The sequence below is a fragment of the Notamacropus eugenii genome, chromosome 3 (assembly GCF_028372415.1).
Source record: "Notamacropus eugenii isolate mMacEug1 chromosome 3, mMacEug1.pri_v2, whole genome shotgun sequence".
Lineage (NCBI taxonomy): Eukaryota > Metazoa > Chordata > Mammalia > Diprotodontia > Macropodidae > Notamacropus > Notamacropus eugenii.
The window spans coordinates 142109054-142130901 of NC_092874.1; the positions used below are offsets into that span (position 1 = coordinate 142109054).

The 21848-nt window shown below is 36.9% G+C and overlaps 1 protein-coding gene and 1 pseudogene across 7 annotated transcripts in view; one reads left to right on the top strand and one right to left on the bottom strand.

Moving 5' to 3' along the window:
* DOCK4 (dedicator of cytokinesis 4) overlaps positions 1–21848 on the top strand; it is a 537022-nt gene that overhangs the window by 268686 nt on the left and 246488 nt on the right. The gene's annotated exons all lie outside the window — the stretch shown is intronic.
* Positions 9866–10587, bottom strand: LOC140533371 (small ribosomal subunit protein eS1-like; annotated as a pseudogene).

Sequence of the window (21848 nt, forward strand, 5' to 3'; positions counted from 1 at the left end):
GTATATCTGGGGAGAGAGGAGTAAGGTGTAAATAAATTGGAAAGGTAGGAGGGAGTCATGTGATGAAGGACTTTGAAAGTCAAATAGATGATTTTATATTTAGGACTTGAGGTGACGAGGAGGTTCTGGAGTTTATTAAAATGGCAAGATTATCAGATTTGCTGCTTTAGAAAGATGACTTTGATAGCTTTATGAAAGATTAACTCCATTAGGGAGAGACTTGTGCCTGGGATACCAACTAGCAGTTTACTGAGGTAATGAGGGTCTGTATCAGAATGGCGCTAGTTTCAGGGAAAAGGGAACATATAGGAGAAAGATTATAAAGGTGGAAATGACAGAACTTAAAAAGCAGTTGGATGGGGGGTTGGTGTGAGAGAGAATGGGGAGTTAGGAATGATAGGAAGATTGAAAGCCTGGGTAACTGAGAGGATAGTGGTACCCTGGATAGTAACTGGAAAATTTGGAAGAAGGCTGCGTTTGGGGGGAAGAATAATGAGTTCAGTTTTGGATGTGTTGATTTTAAGATGTTTATGGAACTTACAATTCAAGATGTTTAATAGTTTGTAATCCAAAAGGCTGTTGAAGACCTGAGACTGGAGGTTGATACAGAGGTTGGAACTGGATAAGTAGATTTGAGAATCATCTGCGTAGAGGTGATAATTGAATCTTTCAGAGCTGATGAGATCACCAGACAAAATAGTATAAAGGCAGAAAAGAGAGGGCCCAGGGGCAGTTAACAGGTATGACCCAAATAATGATCCATCCATCAGTCTGTCAGTCAGTCAGTAAGCATTTCCTGAGTGCCAGGCACTCTGCTAAGCGCTGAAGGATAAAACAGCAACAAATGAGGGGAAAAACAAACAACCACAAAAAAGACAATCCTTGTCTTCAGGGACCTTGCTGTCTAGTGAGGGAAGGTACCATAAAAAAGGAAGTAAAAAAAATTTCCTTTTTTTCCTTTTCTCTTTTCTGTAGAGAGGTACCTGAGTACCTTGTGTGGGAAGCATGATCATGATAGATTCTAGCCCAAAGGGGCAGAGCCAGGTGGTAAACAAAGAGGAAGCTGGCTTGGGATTCATCCTTAATAGATCATTGTTCAGTGCTCTGGTCAGAGAACCAGAATATATACCAAGGTTGCTGATGAAGTATAAATACCAAGGCTCATGCAGTTTTACAGTATAAGGAGGTTCCTGGGCTCTGATCTGGATGGGGGTCCAGTCTAAAGGAGTGAAGTCAGGGGTAAAATGAGACTGAGAAGGAGCATTAGGGACAAGGAGAGCTAGGATAGAGTTGTGTCAGACACTTTGAGAGAAGATTTCAAGGAGAAGAGGGTGACCAACTACAGAGAGGTCAAGAACAGTGAGGATTGAGGAAGGTTATTAGATTTGGTGAATAAGAGATTGGTAACTTTGGAGAGTGATGTTTTGATTTTATGATGAAGTTGGAAACCAGATTGCAAAAACAGTGAGAGAAAAGGTGATGGAGTATTGGTTATAGACCACCTTCTCAAGGAGCTTAGCCACAAAAGAAGAGATATGGGTTGATAACCAATGGGGATGGATGAATCAAGTGAGAGTTTTTTGAGGACAGGCCATATTTATAGGCAATGGGGAAGGAATCAATAGACCATTAGACAAGGAGAAACTGAACATAAGTGAGAGAGTGGAGGTGATAAAAGGGTCAGTTTACTAGAGAAAATAGAATGAAATGAGATCATGTGCATTTAGAAGGATTTGTCTTGGCAAGAAGTCAAGACATATGAGACCAGTGAAGGGTGATGAAAGTTAAAAATGTATCTCAGTGATATGAGATGAGAAATAAGGGGAAAGAGGGAGCAAGTGGAGAATGGTTTCATTTTTTTCAGTGAATTATACAAGATTCTCAGCTGAGAGAGTGGCAGAAGGTATGGTGAGGGGGAACTAAAGGAGATTCAAAGAAGAATGGATGAAAAGATTTGGAAAAGCCACTGTGGTGAACAAGATAGAGTCAGTTAGAGAGGTACAGAAGAATTGCCTTGCCATAGTGAGTGCCCGGCTGAGATTAGGTAAAACAAATTTATAGTGGATCCATTCAACATGGTTTATGAATTTTGTGTAGTTTATTTAGTGAGTGGTGGGAAAGGTGTTTCAAGGTTGAAGCTTGGAAAGAGACTCAAAAGAAGAGAACAGTGTAGAGTTGAACTGATTCACCAAGAGATCAAGATAGGGCAGGGAAGAGGGCATAAACAGTGCAGAAGTGATGTCTTTAGAAAGAGCCAAAAGGTTGAAGGATTACAAATGGCAGTGAGGATGAAAAATCAGATTTGGAGTTGTAAGGGCAAAGGAGAAGTGAGGGAGTTAGAATACTTCTTGTTTTCCACTGCCACTTCCATATACACCCTCTCTACCACCATCACTCAGGGACTTCTCTTCCTTTGAGGTTTACTCAGTCCCTATCTACCATCCAATCACAATTTTGGTAGCTCTTTCCTAATGAGCTGCAAGATACTTCCTTTATTTTCACGAGTTCAGTGCCTGACTCACAATCTATATTTCTCCTCTCCAACTCCTGCCCTCAAACTCGTGGACTTAAACATACATATTGATATTCTGTCAAACACTTTGACCTCCCAGTTCCTCAATTCATTCATTTCCCATGACCTACTCCTCCAGCCCACTTCAGCCAAACATGGAGATGGTCATATTCTTGTTCCTACCATCTCCCACAAATGCACTGTTTCATTTTGTTTATGGATTTATGAAATTCCTTTATGTGGTCACAATCTGTTGTTTTTCCACCACGTTTCAGTGAGAGATACAGCATGGAAGGAATGGGGAAAAAAAGACTTAAGATGAAAGCAAGTGAAGTCAACTAGCATTTATTCTGTGCCTACTGTATTTGTTTGTGTGAGCTTGGGCAAGTTACTTAACCATCTTTGAACTTAATTTCTTCATCTGTAAAATGACTGGGTTGTCCTAAATTCCCTCTGCCTAAATTCCTTTCTGCCTAGCAGCTGCAGTAAATAAGAGTGCTAGACCTGGCGTTAAATAGACTTGAGTTCAGGTATGACTCAGGACACTTACTAGCTGTGTGACCTTGGGCAAGTCACTTAACTGTTACCTGCTTTAGTTTCTTCATCTATAAAATAGTGATAATAAGGGCACCCATCTTTCAGTGTTGTCAGGAAAAAAAATAGTATTTGTAAAATGTTTTGTATCTCTTAAAGATATATAGAAATGTTTGTTGTTGTATTCATTATTGGCTATTCCCTGGCTTCCTTTAAGGCTCAGCTTAAATCTTAACTTCTTCAAGAGGGCTTTCCTGCCAACTCCTGTCCATCCAAGGCCTTCTCTATGATTGCTTCATAATTATTAATATTTTACGTGTTCTTTGTAGTTTGCATGTTGTCTTCCTCATTAAAATCTGAAGGTAACGGCCATATATTGGCCTTCTTTGGATTACCCATATTTAACACAATATCTGGCGTGTAACAGGTGCTTAATAAATTCTTGTCATTATTGATGATGACAGTTGTAATTCCCTCATAATTCTTTACTTTTCTGATTGATTTTTTTATTAGTCATCTATTAGAGTCTTTTTTTTCCCTCCCCTGTCCCCATCCTCCCTCCCGCCTGAAAAACCACTAGAGTTCTCCCTCATCTAGCAAAACCAGGGATGCATCTTTTCCTACAGTGAAAACTTCAGGTCAGTCAAAGTGCAGTTCATCTGCGGAGTTACCTGAGGGAACTTTGTGGTTCACACTCTGTCTCTGAGTTTTTCTCTTCACTTAAGCTCTTAATAATGCTCAGAAATGAGTATTGAGGCTGCCTGAAGATAATCTCTAAACTTGGGACCTTTGGGGCTCATGGTAGATACCTATTACAATTTATTACAATTTTAGGATTAAGATATTTTCTGAGATATCTTACTGTCAGCAAAAAATCTTACCCAGTCTTCTTTTAAAATCTGCTTTCTTCAATTGATTATGAAGCAGCTTGAACTGAAGGTTGACTGAAGGTCCAATTGCAAGCTTATACTGATAAGATAAACTCTCTTGGCAAAAATAGATTTTGAGCTGGAAGAAGAAAGCCAGGAGAAGGAAGAAGAGGGGCATTTAAAAAATGATTCATCTCTGGGAAGTATTTTAATTAGCAACATATTTGCCAAAGTAGATCAGCTTAAAATTGATTTGGGAGTCAAGAGAAATAGTTATAAATGGAGACCCCAGTGAGCTACTTCTCTGAATCCACTTGGTAATGTGAATCTATATTTCATCAATCCATATAGTCAGAGATATATCTGAATCACCTTTTCTTTATTCCATTATTCACCAAATTTTGTCCCAGAGAGGTAGAGCTGTAAATATGGATATGGATAGATAGGTAAATATGTCAATCAATAAACACTTATTAAGTGCCTGCTGGATGTCAGGCACTTTGTGAAATGCTAAGGATACATGCACAAAAAGGCATTTCCTTGCCTTCAAGATGCTTACAGTTTGTACATGTGTATGTCTGTATATGCATACATATTTAATATATGTATATATTGTACATGTAAATATGTGTATATATATATAACGTGTATTATATGGATGTATAATATAGTATATAACTACATAATCTGTAGTTTAGCTTTAGAATTGCCATAAAGGTCTCTGATACAATGGATAAAGGGCAAGGCTTGGAATTGAAAAGTCTTGGGTTCAATTTTGAGCCGCACATATCTTAGGCAAGTCACTTAACTACCTTCAGCCTTAGTTTCCTTCTATGCAAAATGAGAGGATTGAACTTGATGTCCTCTAAGTTCCCTCTCAACTCTAAATCTATGATCCTACGATCTTGATCTCAGAGCCAGGATGGACCAGAGGTCATAATAACTCAAATTTTTTTAATTATCTGTTAAGGTTGACAAAGACTTTTCCTTACCACTTTCTAGCTTGTTGTTTTCTGTCTTAGTAAGGGGTATGGATAGTATCCCACCTTTCTTGGGCTGACTTCCCATAGCGAATCTTAGACCATGAAATCATGTCTGTTATTTCTGTGCATAAAAAAGGTTTATTGATTAATTTCTCTAAATTTGAAACCTATCATCATGAAATTTTTGCACATATCTGTGTCTGATTTTTCTCCTTTGTAAACAAGCTTTAAAATGTTATACAAATTCGAGTTGCTATTATTATGTCCTTATCCATTGGGAATACTAAAATGGAAGGTGCTTTTTCCCTTGCTTCGTATAAGTTCTATTCCATCAACAGATATAGATTCAGTTCGTCTCCCATTCTACCTTTTGACTTAAAAGAGAAGTCCAGAATTTAGCATCTGCTTTTCTTGTAGCTGAAAAAGATCTCTGGGTGATTTTTGAATAATTGGTCATAAATTTACTGCTGGAAGGATTTTAGAGTTCTTAAAATCCAACTCCCTCATTTTTATGTGGGGGGACTAAGATATTGAAAAGTTAAGTGACTTACCCAGGGTGGATGCCGCTGTTCAGTCATGTCTGACTCTTTGTGATCCTATTTGGAATTTTCCTGGCACAGATTCTGGAGTGGTTTGCCATCTTCTTCTCCAGCTTGTTTTACAGATGAGGAAACTGAGGCAAACAGGGTTAAGTGACTTGCCCAGGGTGACACAGTCAGATTTGAACTCAGGTCTTCCTGACTCCAGATTCTGTCCACTGTGCCATCTAGATGCCCAGGGTTACATAGCTAGTAAATGTATTACTCAGGATTAAATCCTTCACTCCTACTATAATCATGCCTCCATGACAGCTTCCTAATCTGTTTCTGGGACTCTTCATCCATTTCTTTCTTCTCGTTGATATCTAAACCAATGCCACTTCTCTTTCTCACACCACTGATCCTCACCCAAATGTTCTCCTCTCCTGGTTCCTGGATTCCGTCAAGTGAGTGAATCTTTTTATATTTAACTACTCTAGTACCCCATTTACCTCATCTCATTCCATTTTACCATTTCAGACATGGCACATTTTACTGAGTCTCGATGATACCTGACATCAAATTGATCTCCTTGAATTGAGATCATGTTCACTTTATTCATTGAGTATACTTGGCACATTTGTGTATAAATAATAATTTGAGCGCTCTGGGATTATAATTACCTGCATTTTTCCTAGATTTTGCTTCTGGTGATTACCAAGCCTTTCTCTTGCTATTTAGTCATCTTTTTGTAGTTGTATCTTCTGGTTTCAGGCTTTCTGGCTTAACACACACACATACACACACACACAAACATGCACATACACACGCACGCACACACACACGCATGCTGTGTGAAAGTAGTTTTCTTCTGTCTATTCTATGTTCAGTTTATATTGATTGTTGAAGCTTCTATTTTGTGGCATTATAAATTTTGAATGTGTTTGGCCTTTTATTCAGGGTGAGTAGAAATAAATTGGCATATTAATTCTTATCTCTGTTGTGATGATGCACCTTACTTAATCTTCAGCTAAACACAACTTCAAGCTGACTAATGTGGCCACGTAAAAATAATATGGTTCACTGGCTGAAGTCATCCTTTGTAAGTTTCATTACCTGTCTTTACTTTTGTATGCTAAGGCTTCATTAATTAAAGTCATAAATTTGTCTGAAGAATAATCCAGTAGTGTATTTCATTGTTTATCAGAGAATATACTTAATGTTCCTTAATTCTACCAATGAAAAGCCATTAAAAGGCTCAGTCTGTGAACTTTCTAGCATGGACATGGTTTTTAATACATAGTGTGATTGTCTCGGATTCAGGGAAACTGAAAGCAGCCTAGTTAACTGAGTTCTTTTCCTCTTGTGGCATGCACATTGATTGCTTAGTGTGAGGCAGTTCATGCATATTATGCTGTTGGCATTGGTTTTACTTGAGAGAAGAGCAGCTTGGCATTACTCCTGGAAAAATAGATCAAGAATTTAAACACAAGTTAAAATTCACTTTCTAGTCATGAATTTTCTGAGGTTCTTATTCTTCCTTTTCTACATTTAAACTTTTCTTCTTTCTTGAAATGTATTTTCATATTAAATTTATATTTCTTAAAATCTCTTTCCTCTTTGAAGTTCCATATCAAACATCATCCTTTCCTTAACCTTGCATCCTCAGTGAATACAGCCCTACAAATTCTTTCTCTGATGCTTACTTCCTGCCTGAGTTTGAGGAAGGCATTTAACACTCCTGGATCTCAGTTTTCTCACCTGTGAAATGAAGAGATTGGACTACAGAGATTTGGAGGTCCCTTCCAGCACTCAATACAAGGTCTTGTGGGACCTTTGAATATTTACCCAAAGTACACAGGAGTTGATAGGTCCTTGGGAATATAATAAATAAATGATTTTTCATTCATTTATGAATTGTATAGGTCATTCTATTTAAAAAAAAAATGCTGTTCTTATTGATAGTTAGACTATATTTCTGTTATAAATAAGCCAATTTTCTTTTACTTCTCTAATGATATGGCTTGCTTAATTAGGGCTAGGGCAGTCAGAGAGATAACGCTCATTCTGATAACTCTAGGGCTGGCACTCTGGAAATTGATGCTTCCTATACACTTAAAAAACCCCAAGGTTTATCTACATCATTTATTTTTATTTCCCAATATATATTTCCCTCTCTCAGCACAACAAGCATATTTTATGTTATCTTCATATGTAATCTTCTAACTTTCCATGGAGGAGCACAGTGTGTTTCATTTCTGTTCTCCTGGACCAAGATTACCATTCATCAGAGTTCAGCTGCCCTTTGGTATTGCTTTCAATTTACATTGTTGTAGTTACTGAATTTCCTAATCTCTTGGTTCTGTTTATTTTGCATTAGTTCATGGAAATCTTCCCACACTTTTTGTCGTAATAGTTCACCACATTCCTACGTCAATTTTTCCAGCTATTCTCCAGTCAGTGGACAATTGCTTGTTTCTAATTTTTTTGCTAACAAAAAAAAATGCTGCTGTGGATATTTCCTCATGCTCCTTAACATTCTTCCCCTGCTCTCAGATACTGGTGCCTCCTTCCCCATTCCCTCATTACCTTACAGAATTTTTTATATGTAAGAATTACATACATCTATATAGGTATTCAAAAATCTTAGTACTGTTTAAATTTTTGGGACACCCTACCTGTATATATGGTCTCCCTTGATAAAATGTGAGCTCCTCGAGGGTAAGGATTATGTTATTTTCTCTTTGTATCCTCAATATTTGTTGATATACTAAATAAGAAATGATGGACAGCTAAGTGGTACAGTGGAAAGAGCACTGTGCTCAGAATCAGGAAGACTCATCTGGCCTCAGACACTTACAAGCTATATGACCCTGGGCAAGTCACTCACCCTTGTTTGTCTGACTTCCTTATCTGTAAAATGAACTGGAGAAGGAAATGGCAAACCACTCCAGAGTCTTGGCCAAGAAAAACTCGAAATGGGGTTACAAAGAATCTGACACAAGTGAAGTGATTCAACAACAGTTACAAATAATAAGTGATAGTCATTGATTAGCTCATTTGCCCGGAAAATCTGTATTACTTCTAATACTCTCAAGACTGCTGGCTGTCAGTATGTCATAGGACTTTATGTTGATCTAACTCCATTCCCTGCAATCCCAGCCCACACAATTTTTCATTTTAGGTACCAGTATAAATGTAGCAAATAGTTTAAGATGTTTAAGATGATATTTTTAGATAGATACTTCATCTCTGATTCTTTTCTGGATTCTGTTAGGTATTTGATAAAAACTGTTAGAGAAAGAATGTACTGGAGATTTGGGGGATTATTCATTCATCCCAGACCTGTGGAAATATCAATATTCAATTGTGTGTGTTACATAGCACAAAGCAGTGTGAAGACAGCAAAGGGACTGCCTTTTAATTCTCTGTGCACTGTGCAAGAATTTCTCATTTCATACATCATTTACAACTTATTGTAGTGTGGTCCCATAAATTCAGCATGTATATTTTATGTAACTTAGGGATATTTATTGTTGTTTTGAAAGTTAAGCATATTTGGCTGGAAGCTGATTTTATTGCGGTCTTAGAGAACTAATAGAAAATTCTGTTCCTTTTTTTCCTCCAAAAGCAAAAGAATAATTACGTTGGGGGGAGGGGAGAGAAAACTGGTCAGACATCTTGTTTGAGAACACATTTCTGTTTGAGAATATAAATAGATGAAGAGGGTGTTAAGGGATTCTTCTGTGAACTTGGCAATATCAGCCGCTCTCTACGGAGCATTTCCTGCTTTGTCTAGACGAACTTGGCATGGATTTCATTTGGGGTAGCTGTATATCAGTGACCCACAGTGACCCTCCCTCCAGTCTTGTCTTTACAGGGAATATTGCTTTTTCTCTTTCTTCCTCTGTTCAGTCATTTGCATGAAAATCAGAATACTTGTCATTGAAGAATTAACCTGGTTTTGCAGTTTATGCCTGATGTAAGTCACAGATCTCAGTCACATAGAAATTAATTGCTTCAGAGACAGTGGTAATGTCGTTAAAGAGGATAGTGATTTTAAAAAAGAAGTAGATCAGCAAGATGGATTGAATTCTTAAAGAACAAGGATCACGGGATCCTTTATACATAGGAGGACCAAGCTAAAAATGAAAAATAAGAGACCATCTCTCTGTCACATTCAAATAACATGTTTATTTGATTTTACTATAGGTTTTCAGCTTTTGTGTAGACTAGACTTTCAGGTTTGAGGAAATTAGAATACTCATAGAGAAGTGGCAGTCAGGTGACCAACTTTCTGTTCCCCAGAGCACCAAGAAACTGTCTTCCCTTATAGGGTACAATATGTTAGAATAAAAGCCAAGTGGATTAGTCTTCTCCTAATAACCTGTGGGTTTTTTTTTTTTACAATGATAAATTTTTGTTTTTCAGTCTTTAAAAGTTCATATTTTAGACAGACTCTTGAACTGGTGGTTCATCGCCATCAGCTCTTTCTCCTTTTGTGCTCGTTTCATCTGAAGGTTTTCCAGAGCCACCACCTTCACCATGCAGTTCCATTAACTTTCCCAATTCAAATCTGGGCTTCTTGACCATCTTGATTTTTTGGACAAATACATCATGGAGAGGGTAAATGGACTGGCAAGCCTTTTGTATGTCTTTTCCAATGCTGTCTGGAATTAGTTTATTGACAACTTCTTTCAAGTCATTTGTATATACCTCTCGGGTCATGATTTCCATCATTTCTTACGAATTTGATGGACCTGTTGGTGCTGGGCATAAGAGGTCTTATGGATCTGGTTGTTGCATTTTTTGGTAAAACCAACACAAAAGAGGTGGAGCAAGTACCCATCAGTAGTTTTGACATCTACATGGGCTTCAATTATGATCTGCCACTTTTTGACCATGGAGCACATCTTGTCCTGGGTAAGGTCCATTCCGTGGAAATTAGTCAAACAATTTTTATCCTGAATATCTTCCATAATTAACTTGAACTTACAGAAAGCAGCCTCATCATTCTGCAGATCAGCAAGGCTCACTTCAAAAACTCGACCCTTGAGACCATCAGAGGCAAGTTTTGTTCCTTGAGTCCACTCTTTCTTCGAAAATGGACCAACCACTTTCTTCTTGGCTCTTTTTTTGCCACCTTTGGTGAGGTGCTTATTCTTGCCCATCGCCGTGATCCTGCTCTGAAAGCCAAAAAAGCATTACCTGTGTTTTAAAGGCATAGGCAGACTGGTACTTCAAAGCTAGGGTTTGGTCTAGTGTCGCTTAACCGCCCCTATGCCAGAAGATAAGTGTAAGGAGGGAAAGGATGTGGGATCATCATGGGGTGGGAACTAAATCTGTGATTTAGTTGTTGATCAGACTCCCTGGTGAAGAAACTCACTTTAAAAATGAGTATTGAATATTTCGCTAGCACTCTCTCTTCTTCTCCAGCTGCTAGAACCTCCTTCCGATTCCCTAATTACCTTGGATGTGTTCTGTATATAATTAGTATATACCTATTTTCAAAGTGTTCAAAAGTCTTGTCTGCAACTTGTAGTCTTAAAGAGCAGTGAGAGGTGACATGACTTAAGCAGTCACTTAGATTCAGAGGCTAGACATGAACCAGGGTTTCTGCCTGAAACTAAATCTCCATAGGAAAAAAAAAAAACCCGTTTCAGAATTTTTTTGTGTATATCTTCCAGCATGTGTTTTCCACATATTTAGAATTTCCAAATATGTATGTGTGTATGTATGTATATATTGTACATATTTGCCAAATAAATGATCAGCTACATCATGTATCTTGCTTCATAAAAACTAGATATTAATTACTCTAAATTCCTCATTGTAGAAAACTAAGACCATACCTAATGATTATCTCAATGAGGAACAGTATCCTTTACTGCATAACCCGAAAAGTAGTATTTTGGCCCCATTTAGATTGGTTCATTTTATGCAATTGAAGTGATGAATAACTATTTTCTATGAGGTCTTAATTTTTTGCATTTTAGTTCAGAATGCTTCCTATAAAGTGCAACAAAAGAATAAATTCTTATTTCCAGAATACACTCAAGTATTTGAATGATTATGGCAGTTAGCTTTGAAAGTCCAATGTGTATAATATTAGCTCTTCCTAATGGAAAGATGGTGTAGAGCTTTATAACGTTTTCGTTATTTCCCTTGCTCTCATTTGGGCCATCTTTACCCTTGATCTTTTCAGAAACCTCATTCACAGACCAGGAGTATAATTTAGTACTTTGTTATTTGCTAGATTTATTTTTTAAACTTTACTTTAAAGGTTCCCTGTCACTGAAGCTGTCCTTAATAAGGATTCACTGCTACAAAGGTCAAAATGATTACTGTCTGTAGATCAGGATGATTACTGTATCTGGAAATGTCAAAGATGCACTGTTTGCAATGATCACATTATGTAAATTTTCCGTGGATGGAGGTTCACATAATCTTACTGTTTTTAAGGTTCATTGTCGCATGGTTGCTTCTCTTGGCCAAGTCCTGCTGTTATCCAGTTCCTGTTTTGAACACTGAGGACCCCTTTTTCTAGCTAACAGTAGAACTTGTGTTAACTGTATTTTTTTGATGTTATTTATGTATATCTAGTATTCTTGAATTTTATACAGCTGGGGTCAGTCTATTTTTTCCCCTTAAATTGCTATATAGGGTTTATTAAAAAGTCTGAGAGTCAGTTTTAAACATTAATAGTTTAAAATCAGACTAAGCCTTTTGGACACCCTGTGTAATAAATGGTACATTGAACAGTGGTGGTATTTTCAGAATTATGCTTCAGTTACATGTGGGGAGAGGTTTCTCAGGATTTTCATCTCAAAAACCCTTGGGTAACTTTTATTTCACATCTCCTTTATCTCAAGTTAATTATTCAAATAATGTTTTTAAAAAACATGTTCTTATTTTGTATGTAATGTAACACCTAGCTTAATTGTTTGGTCTAATAGAAAAGTGGAAGCATTTTGCTCAGTCATGTCTGATTTCTTCATGACCTCATTTGGGATTTTCTTGGCAAAGGTAATAGAGGGATTTGCCATTTCTTTCTCTAGCTCATTTTATAGATGAGGAAACTGAGGCAAACACAGCCTGTCGAGGCCAGAGTTGAACACAAGAAGATGGGTCTTCTTGACTACAGGCCCAGCACTGTATTCACTGTACCACCTAACTGTTCAATCAGAAGCCTAGATGATCTAAAACTATCAAGTCTTACCCTACCTCCACCTCTCAGAAATGAATATTCCTTCCAAATAACTTTTTTAAAATTAATAATTGCATTTACTTAGCATATTAGTGATAAGAATAAGTAGTATCCTTTCCCTCTCTTGCTTCTCTCCTCCCCCCAAAACCCCTTACCAACAATGAAAACCAATCCAAATAGTTCAGAAGCACTGTGATCACCAGGGGAAATCAATTTGGGATTAAAATTTGGCACATAATGGATAAGCTGAATATTTAGAGTCTACTTTTCCTTTTAATTTAGAGTTTAATTTACTATGCCAACATTTCTTATAAAATCCACCTCAAATTAAATCCTTCAATGGAGTAGTATTTAAGGAAACAATTGGTAAAATATTCAGTCATATGAATTTTTAGCGTTGATTTCTAAGAAACCTCAGACAATGGCTCTCTTTTGATCTTGCTCATCTATGGAAAAGCCCATCATGAAGATTCTATCTCTTTTAATTTCCTTTTAAATCAGAATACCGCTAATGTTCCTTCAAGTTTAAGAATAGAAACCAAATCCTCTGTTCCTCAGACACAACCTTCCTTGGCTTATTAAATAAAAGAACCTTGCTTTGGCTTCCCCAGTTCCTGGAATACATTTCCTCTTTATCTCCTCCCTGTAGAGTTCCTCATTTAAGATGAAACTCTGGAGGCTTTTCCCTTAAGATCTTTTAATGCCTTGTAATTGCTAGAACCTCCCTTCCCCAAATACCTTGTATTTACCTACTCTTTTATATTTGTGCTATGTGTATGTTTTATATATACATGTCCTATATGTGCATTTCTTATTACAACGAAAGCTCGTTATAAGAAGATATCATTTTTGTTCTCTGTGTTCACTTTTGCAGTAACTTGCACCATTTGGCTTTATTTAATTTAATTTAGTAGTTTTCAATTTTTATTTACTTAACATGTTTGTTAAATACTTGTTGATGGATAGATTGATTAATAACTGTAATTACAAAGATCTACTTGAGAAGTGATTTTCATGAAATGCCCAGTAGGGACGTTGCTTCAGCTATGTACTCGTCACCAGATGTGGTGATTTTTCCCCCAGTGATCTGTCATCATCCCTTATTTACCATTCTTGTCTTCTGGTAATCACCCACAGCTCAAGAGGAAAAGATAATATACTCTGCACAGTGGGTTCTGAGGACCTGGGTCCATAGCTCTCACCACCATTGTGTCATTGTACAATCTTAAAAATAGCAATAAATCTTCATCTTGGAGTAGTATGCCAACCACAAATGATTACAATTCTGGGCCAGATAGATGTCATAGCAAATGTAGTACTGAACTTGGAGTGAGGAATGTCCGAATTCAAATCTTTCCTTAAACCGATAGCTGTGTGACCTTTAAGTCCCATTTGTCAGTGTTAGCATTCTCATCTTTAAAATGAGAATCATAAAACAACTTACCTCAAAGGGCTGTTGTGAGGATCAGTTGATCAAATATGTAGACAGTAGTTTGCAAATCTTAAATGTGAGTTTTTATTGTTGTTGTTACTGTAATGATTATCTAGCATGCGATATAAGAGCAATTCCAAAACCTTTCACTGCCTCATCCTTGGCTGGTGCTTCATTGCTTGCACCAGAAAAATAAATTATAATGGGAGTACTTATTCTTTAGAGGGAAAATTTGTTATGGTCATTTTGAAGGAAACTGAGAATTTGCAACCTGAATCAGAATAAATCATGGCAAACTCAGTAGTAATATTCATAATATTTTAAATGATTCAAGATATTATCAATGTGAATGTTCCTCTAACAATGCAGAAACTACTATATCTTAGTCTCTGCTGGTTCTTTATCCTCATCACAGGAGACTTGGGCTGTTCCTCAAATGAAAACCAAAATTTATTGCTATTTTTTCATCTTTTTGAAGAACCAGTAGGCCTTCCATTCTTTCAGTATAGACTTTGAGAACCTAGGGTCACATCCACATCACGATTAGGAACAAAGGATATCAGTAGAGTAGTGATTTACATTTTTTTCCAAAATAATTTTACTTATATTTACAGATTGCTATTGTGATGCCACCTAAGCACCTCTCTTTATTTCCAATCCTTTTGCACCCAAATATTTCTTCCCTCTTTCTTCCTCCTCTTTCCCCTCTCTGTTCCTGTCTGTCCATTCTTCTTCCTCTCTGTCCCGCCTTGTGTTCTTTCTGTCCCCTTCCCCAATACACTGCCATTTCCTCTGATATATTTTCCTCAACATAGGAAGATGACATTAATGAGTCATTGAAGTTTGAAAGTCATAGAGTTAAGAGAACAGTCACCAAAATGCCCATATTGAAGAGGAAGCTTCCTGAGGATTGGTTGGCCCACTTATCCATTAACACTAACACTTTGTGTAATCATTGCTACCTTATAGTATGTCATAGTATATCTGTAGGGTTGCCTGACTGGTTCCAAGTCACTCCTTCCTATTCCTTTAACTTTTCTTTTGTCTATGCCCTATTTTTTCTCATCTGACACATCAGGTTAGCATGAGCTAATGTACGTTTATTAGCCTTGGGACTAAGTAATATCCACAACTGTAACCTAGGAACTGGATTCTCACCAAGCTACATCATCCTCTTCCTGAGGCTTTCCTCATTAACCCATCGTAGTCTGATACTCTTTAGAATGTATCTGTAAGAATCAAGTAGCTGAGAAAGAACATGTGGATTAAATATAATTACATCTAAAGTGAATTTGAGTTTTCACCCCGGGAGCCAGAAATAGAAGAATGTAAAGTAAGATGGGGGCACAGTACTGGATTCCAAGTTCAGCATTCTTCTCACCAAACTATGACATTAAATTGTCCTTGATCCTTCTCTTCTTGACTTAATGTTTTACCGATTCCTAACTATGAGTGATGATACAAAGATTATCTATTTAATTTATTTTTCTTTTTATATAATTTATATAATTTGAATGTAACAAACCAAAAAATAGAGATTTTGACATGTAAAGTAGAACACATAAAGACGAATGCATTTGAAACAGAATCTCTTTTCCGTACCATTTGCTTTATAAAAAACATATATAATAAATTTAACATGTTCTTTCAAAAATGTTCTGCTTGTTTCTGCTTCTTTTTGAACCTCCTTATGTTCCCCTTCATGCACTAAGCACAAAAGGTCTTAATGGATTTTCCCCTTTCTTCTTTTTTTTTGGAGGGTACAGTGGGGATCACCATTGCCACTCTTCCCTCACTTTCCTAATAAAAAAGAGGGGGAAATACTTTGTAACAAATAAATATAGTTAAGCAAAACCAATCTATATTGTAGTCATTTTCCACACTTGGAGTCTATCAGCTCTTTTTCAAAATGTGAGGAACAAACTTCAGCGTAGACTCCTTGGAGATAAATTCTCATTATTTTGATCAGAGTTCTTTAGTTTTTTCAGAGTTGGTTTTTCTTTACAATGTAATAGACATTGTAGAAAGTTCTCCTGTTTCTTCTCACTTCACTTTGCATCAATTCATACTTTCTAAACTTCTCTGAAATATTCTCTGACACCACTTTTTGTAACACAACATTTCATTTCATTTCAGTATCATAAATTGTTTAGCCATTCTCCAATTGATAGGTACCTCTTAGTTTCTAGAACTTCTTTTTACTCTTGCAGATCATTAATTCCTCTGTAACTGCATGGTCTTAAACAGTTCTGTAGGATATTGAGTAGTTAAGTGACTAGCCCAGTGTCACACAGGAAGGAGGTATCACAGGTAGTACTTGAACTCCAACATGTTTTTCTGACATCAAGCTGGACTCTTCATTCTGAATGTGGCATCTAAAATACCTCTGTCTGTGTGTTTGCATGTGTACTCACATACTTCTAGTAAAGGTCCACTCTTGTAAAGTAACTGCTCTGAATTCTTGAGGGCAAAATTCTTTTTTTAAAGTTAATTTATTTGTTTTTAGTTTTCAACATTCACTTCCATAAGTTTTAAATTTTCTTCCCCTCCTTTCCTTCTCCCTCTCCAAGATAGCATGCAATCTAATATAGGCTCTACATATACATTCCTATTAAACATATTTTCACATTAGTCATGTTTTATAGAAGAATTAGAAGTAACGGGAGGAACCATGAGAAAGAAAAAAACAAAACAAAAGAAAAAAAAGGAAATAACCTGCTTCACTCTGCATTCAGACTCCATAGGTCTTACTCTGGATGTGGATGACATTTTCCATCATGAGTCCTTTGGAAATGTTTTAGGTCCTTGTAATGCTGAGAAGGGCTAAGTCTATCAAAGTCATTCATTGTACACTTTGGCTGCTACTGTACAATGTTCTCCTCATTTTATTTCCCTCATTCAGCAGCAGTTCATATAAATCTTTCCAGGTTTTTCTGACACCTGGAAAGCAAAATTCTTGAAGGTATAATTCTTATATTTACAGAGATCTCAGATAGCTCAAACACCTGATCCTGGTAGCCAAGGAGGTCATCCACAATCCTAAGAATATTGAGTAAGAGTTGGAAGGAATCTTGGAGGTCACTGAGTCCAAACCTTTCACTATATTTGAAGAAATCAGTCCCAGAGAGGTGGAGTGACTAGTCTACAGTCACACAGATAGTAAGTGGCAAAACCCGAATTCAATTCTAGTGACTCCAGATCCAGGACTTTTCCTGCCACACTATGCTCCAGTTCTGCCTGATTCTTTCTGAGTGAAAAGGCTTTTGAGCTTGGGAAACTAGCAAGCAATAGACTGAGGATTGGCCTAGGTAAATTTAGAGAGGCTCCTTACCAGCAAATTGGCTATGAGATAATTAGTTGTTAACAGATCGTCACAGAAACTTATAAAGATAGGTTACTGAGGCATGGAGGAGTTGAAGACTCATCCTCTTGAACTAGGATCTTGGCTCTTAACTAGGATCATGGACTTGGACCTGGAAGGAACCTCAGAGATCTTCTAGTCTAACACCCTACTTAACTGATAAAGATGTTGAAGTCCGTTGACATTAAATGACTAAACTAAATGCCACAGAAGCAGTAAGTACAAGAGTTTGTATTTGAACCCAGTTCTGTCTGTATATCCAGCCCTTCGCCATACGTGATGTTATCTTGAGATTTATATCTTTGAGTGAATGAGTGAGTGTCCACACCGATAAAATAATGCATTTTTGTGGGTACAGAAATGCCTCAGATGTATTCTAAAAAGGTCTTTGGGAGGCAGAGAATCAATGATGGCGTTGGATGAGGCATCTTAGCTCCGTTTTCCCACTTTGTCTGTGGCCTTGTTGTCAGGCATGTGTTTTATATGTGTCACTACTCTAATCCAAATGATTTTGAAATACAGTGACTCTTCCCCCTCCCCCTGAAACCATTTGCTGATTAGTTTTGATGTTACTGCACCTACTTAAAGAGAAAATGATGAATCTCTGTAACAACCTTAGGGCACCAAATGAATGACAATGATTTTTGTAGCTCACTCAGGTGAGCTAAACTGTTAAGATATTTAAAGGAAGAATTACTTGCTTATCCATTATGCAATTTGTTAAGCAAGGATGGTTGATTTATAATATGTTTGGTAATTACTTGCCACATTTCTCTATATATTAGCTATCTTCTCTTAAATCTACTTTCTTTTCCCATTTGAGCCATGTTTGGTAAAGGGATTTGTTGTTTGCTATGGTTTAATATATATTGATATTCTTTCTGCCACAGAATATGATGTAATCTAATAGAAAAAGCAGATCCAGATTTGCATTCCAAATCACACAGCAGGAAAATCTGTCTAGACTACTGGAATTAAAGTAGTGATACTGGTTCCACTTTAAAACTTCTAAAAAAATAGACTAGGTTGGGATGATCTTGCTTAGCAAGGTCACTGGCAAACTCATGGCTTTGTGACATACACGTGATGAATAATTTCAAATTCCAAAATCTTTTGTTGGACCATTTATATTGATCTCAAAAGCCTTCATTATGCCATTCTGGTTTATCAGAAGACAGACAAATGAGAAATTGTTTTACATGTTTCAATAGTACCAATCACCAGTGCTCTCTAAGAAATGTAAAATTTAATATCCTATCTTTGACCATTTTGTCTGGGCTGCATTCTTAATGAATAAGTGGTGTAGTTTTTTGTGACTGGCAGCTAAGGAGGAAGGAGGAAAGTATTCCTTCTAACCCTCAGGAGGTTTTGTTAATTGAAATCTAGTTCTTAGATCTTTTCAGATGAGCATTTTATGTTCCATTTGGTAAAAACAGATCTCTTTTTTTCCCAGTCTCATTTCTAATTTGATTTCTTGGAAGAAGCTCTAAAGAGTACATTTTCAATCAGTGTTTAGCAACCTTTAAAAAGTAATGTGCCAAGTCTGGGATTCTCTTTGTTGGCAGATGGGATGAAGAAAGGGGAATTAGAAGTGTTACTGAAATGACTCTCCCCTCTCCTCTATAGCTTCTGGAAAGAAGCAGCCACACCTTGTACTTCACCCCATATAGCACAATTTATGTAGTGGTGTGTGGGGATGGGGATAATGGATAAGCATGCTAGCTGCTAATACAAAGGCAAGGGGGCCAATAGCTGATAACCTGCTTTTTTGTCTTAGAAACTACTTTAAATCCAATTGTTATGTCTAATTCAGTGTCTCTCAAGAAAATCTATATATTTATCAGCTAGGTGATAGCTGCTTGACCTAGAGGAAGGAAGACTTGAATTTGAATCCCACCTGAGATTCTAGCTATGTGACCTTGGGCAAATCACTTAACCTCTGCCTAGGTTTCAACATCTGTAAAATGGGAATAATAATGCCACCTATCTCCCAAGATTTAGCAACTGAGTAGTACAGCGTTGCTTAAAAGGGGCATGAAGGGATTAAGTGATTTAGCTAGGGCCACACTGCCAGTGTGTGACAGAAGCAAGACTCAATCTAGGCCTCTCTGATTCTGAGACCAGGTCTAAGCACTATACCACACTGTCTCTCTCACTCAAATATAAAAGAGAAGTGAAAAAAATAGGCAGTCAGTATTTCTTAACTTCTCCAGATATTTATCGTATTTAATTTTTAGGTTAAGTACTTTAAACCTATAACCATAGAGTGATTTTTGTTTTTGTCACTATCCACAAGGCTTGAAATGGGAAGAGATGAGCTTTCTTTTATGGTGAAGAAAAATGCAATCTGTATTCTTCAATTACGTTATTTTAAAAAGAGTGTGATGAAATTAGCTTGGCGACATCATTCTCTTTCTGTCAGGGACAGTGTTTCTTATATGGAATGATAACATGTCCATCTTAGGAGGATATGATCTGGGATTTCAAGTTTCATTTCAGAATCCTTGTAATCCTTATTTGCCATTTCCTTTCTCTTCTTTTTTCCCCTTCCCTTTCTCCTCTCCAGACCTTCATCCCCTTCCCTGTTCTTGAATGCTCAAACCAGCGTAGAAACTGTGCTGTAATAAAGCATACACTGGTTGCTTCTTCCATGAAAAAAGACCTGAAAGGGAACAAGAAAATATGAAATAAGAGGTGTAGACTGAGAAGCTAAACATGCCCTTAACATTTTAGGTCATATCTAGGGGGAGCTCTAAAAATATTCTACATATACCTTAAATATATATTCATGTAATTTTGCCTTGGAGATCTCCATGTAGCTCCAATTGAATTTAACAAATTTATTAAGCACTTACTATGTGTGGAACACTATTGAAGAAGATACAAAGTTTTTATAACCTTTTCCCTGCCCTCATGGTGCTTATACTCTAGTAGAGAAATATAGGATATATACACAAATAACTTTGCACAGAATAATGATAAATACCTGAAGAAAACAAACAAAATGTTAAAAAAAAAGAAAAGTAATTACCTCTAAGCTCATCTTGAGTAACTTATCATGTCCAAACTCCTAGAAACAGACTTCTAAAAGACATAATGACTTGAGAGACTTGAAAGCATTTTGGTAATTCCCTGAACTTCTTTTCCCTCTGAATTCCTTGGACCAAAATTGTAGTGACATAGTTCAGACTTGGTAATGATTGCAGGGTGTTTGAATGCTGCCTTGGAGTTCACTGCCTGAGGCAGCCACTTCAGTGCTTCCATTATAAGTACTAACTCATTGAAATTTATTTAGGACTTAGAGTCAGAGGTAGCTGGCATGTTAACTATTCTTGGACTTTTTTTCGGAATTTTATTTTTTTGGACATACATATAGTATGTGTTAATTCATATAGGAAAAATCATTTTAAAGTTACCTTTTATTTGAAGAATATGATCTGCCTCCTTAGAAATATCCTAGCCTTTTTCTTAGTACATTGGTAATTATGTCAAACATTAATCATGCATTAAAGAAAAATGTATGCAAATTTCAAAGACTGATTAGATAATTATTTCTAAATTAAGTAGATAAAGATAATTTCAGGATACCACCTATCCAATTCATCCTGCTGCTTACTGCTGCCAGATTAATTTTTTTCTGAAGCACAGCCTTGAAAATATCACTTGTTCCTCCTTGGAAACATTTGATGGATCTCCATTACCTCTGTAATACAGTTCAAACTCCTATAGCTCATCACAACTTGATTCTTCCCTATTCCCCCAAACTTATCTCCCATTATACACTATATGAACACAGCTATGCATTAATTGGTTTTTTCCTTGTCCCTTGAACCTGCATTCTACCCTTCCCCATAACTCCCTTCCCTCTTCCCTTCTTCCATTCCCCTTGCCCAGAAAATCCATATCCTTTTCGATTTTTCCAAATCCTACCCTTCATTAAAAAACTAGTAAGAATACAGAGGATATCTATTTTCTCGCTATGTATGGTCTTCTATGGTCACAGAGTAAGCGATCTGTCAATTTCTGAATAAAGCTCATTAATTCTTCTTTGTGTGCCCTTGATCAGACTCCCCTTCTGCTTCTTCCAAGATATTTATCTCATAATTTCATTTTCTCTTGTATCTTTAATCTGTCCTGCTTCACTATGAAGGAGCCTGAATGGTAGTCTTTCTCATGTACCCACAGACATGTGCAATTCATCCAAATGCTAGGAAAAAAATCTTTCCCTGGACCCTTTAGACTCACCTAGTTATTGGTTATTGGTTAATCCTTGACTGCCTCCCCATTTTTTGCTGAGCACTTCCTCATCATCTGGTCCTTACTTGACCACTTATGACCTGGCTTCTACACCCAGACTCTTACTCAAACTGCTGTCTCAAGGATCAATCATCTGTCATCACCAAGGCCAGTATCCTTTTTTTTCTGTCTTGGT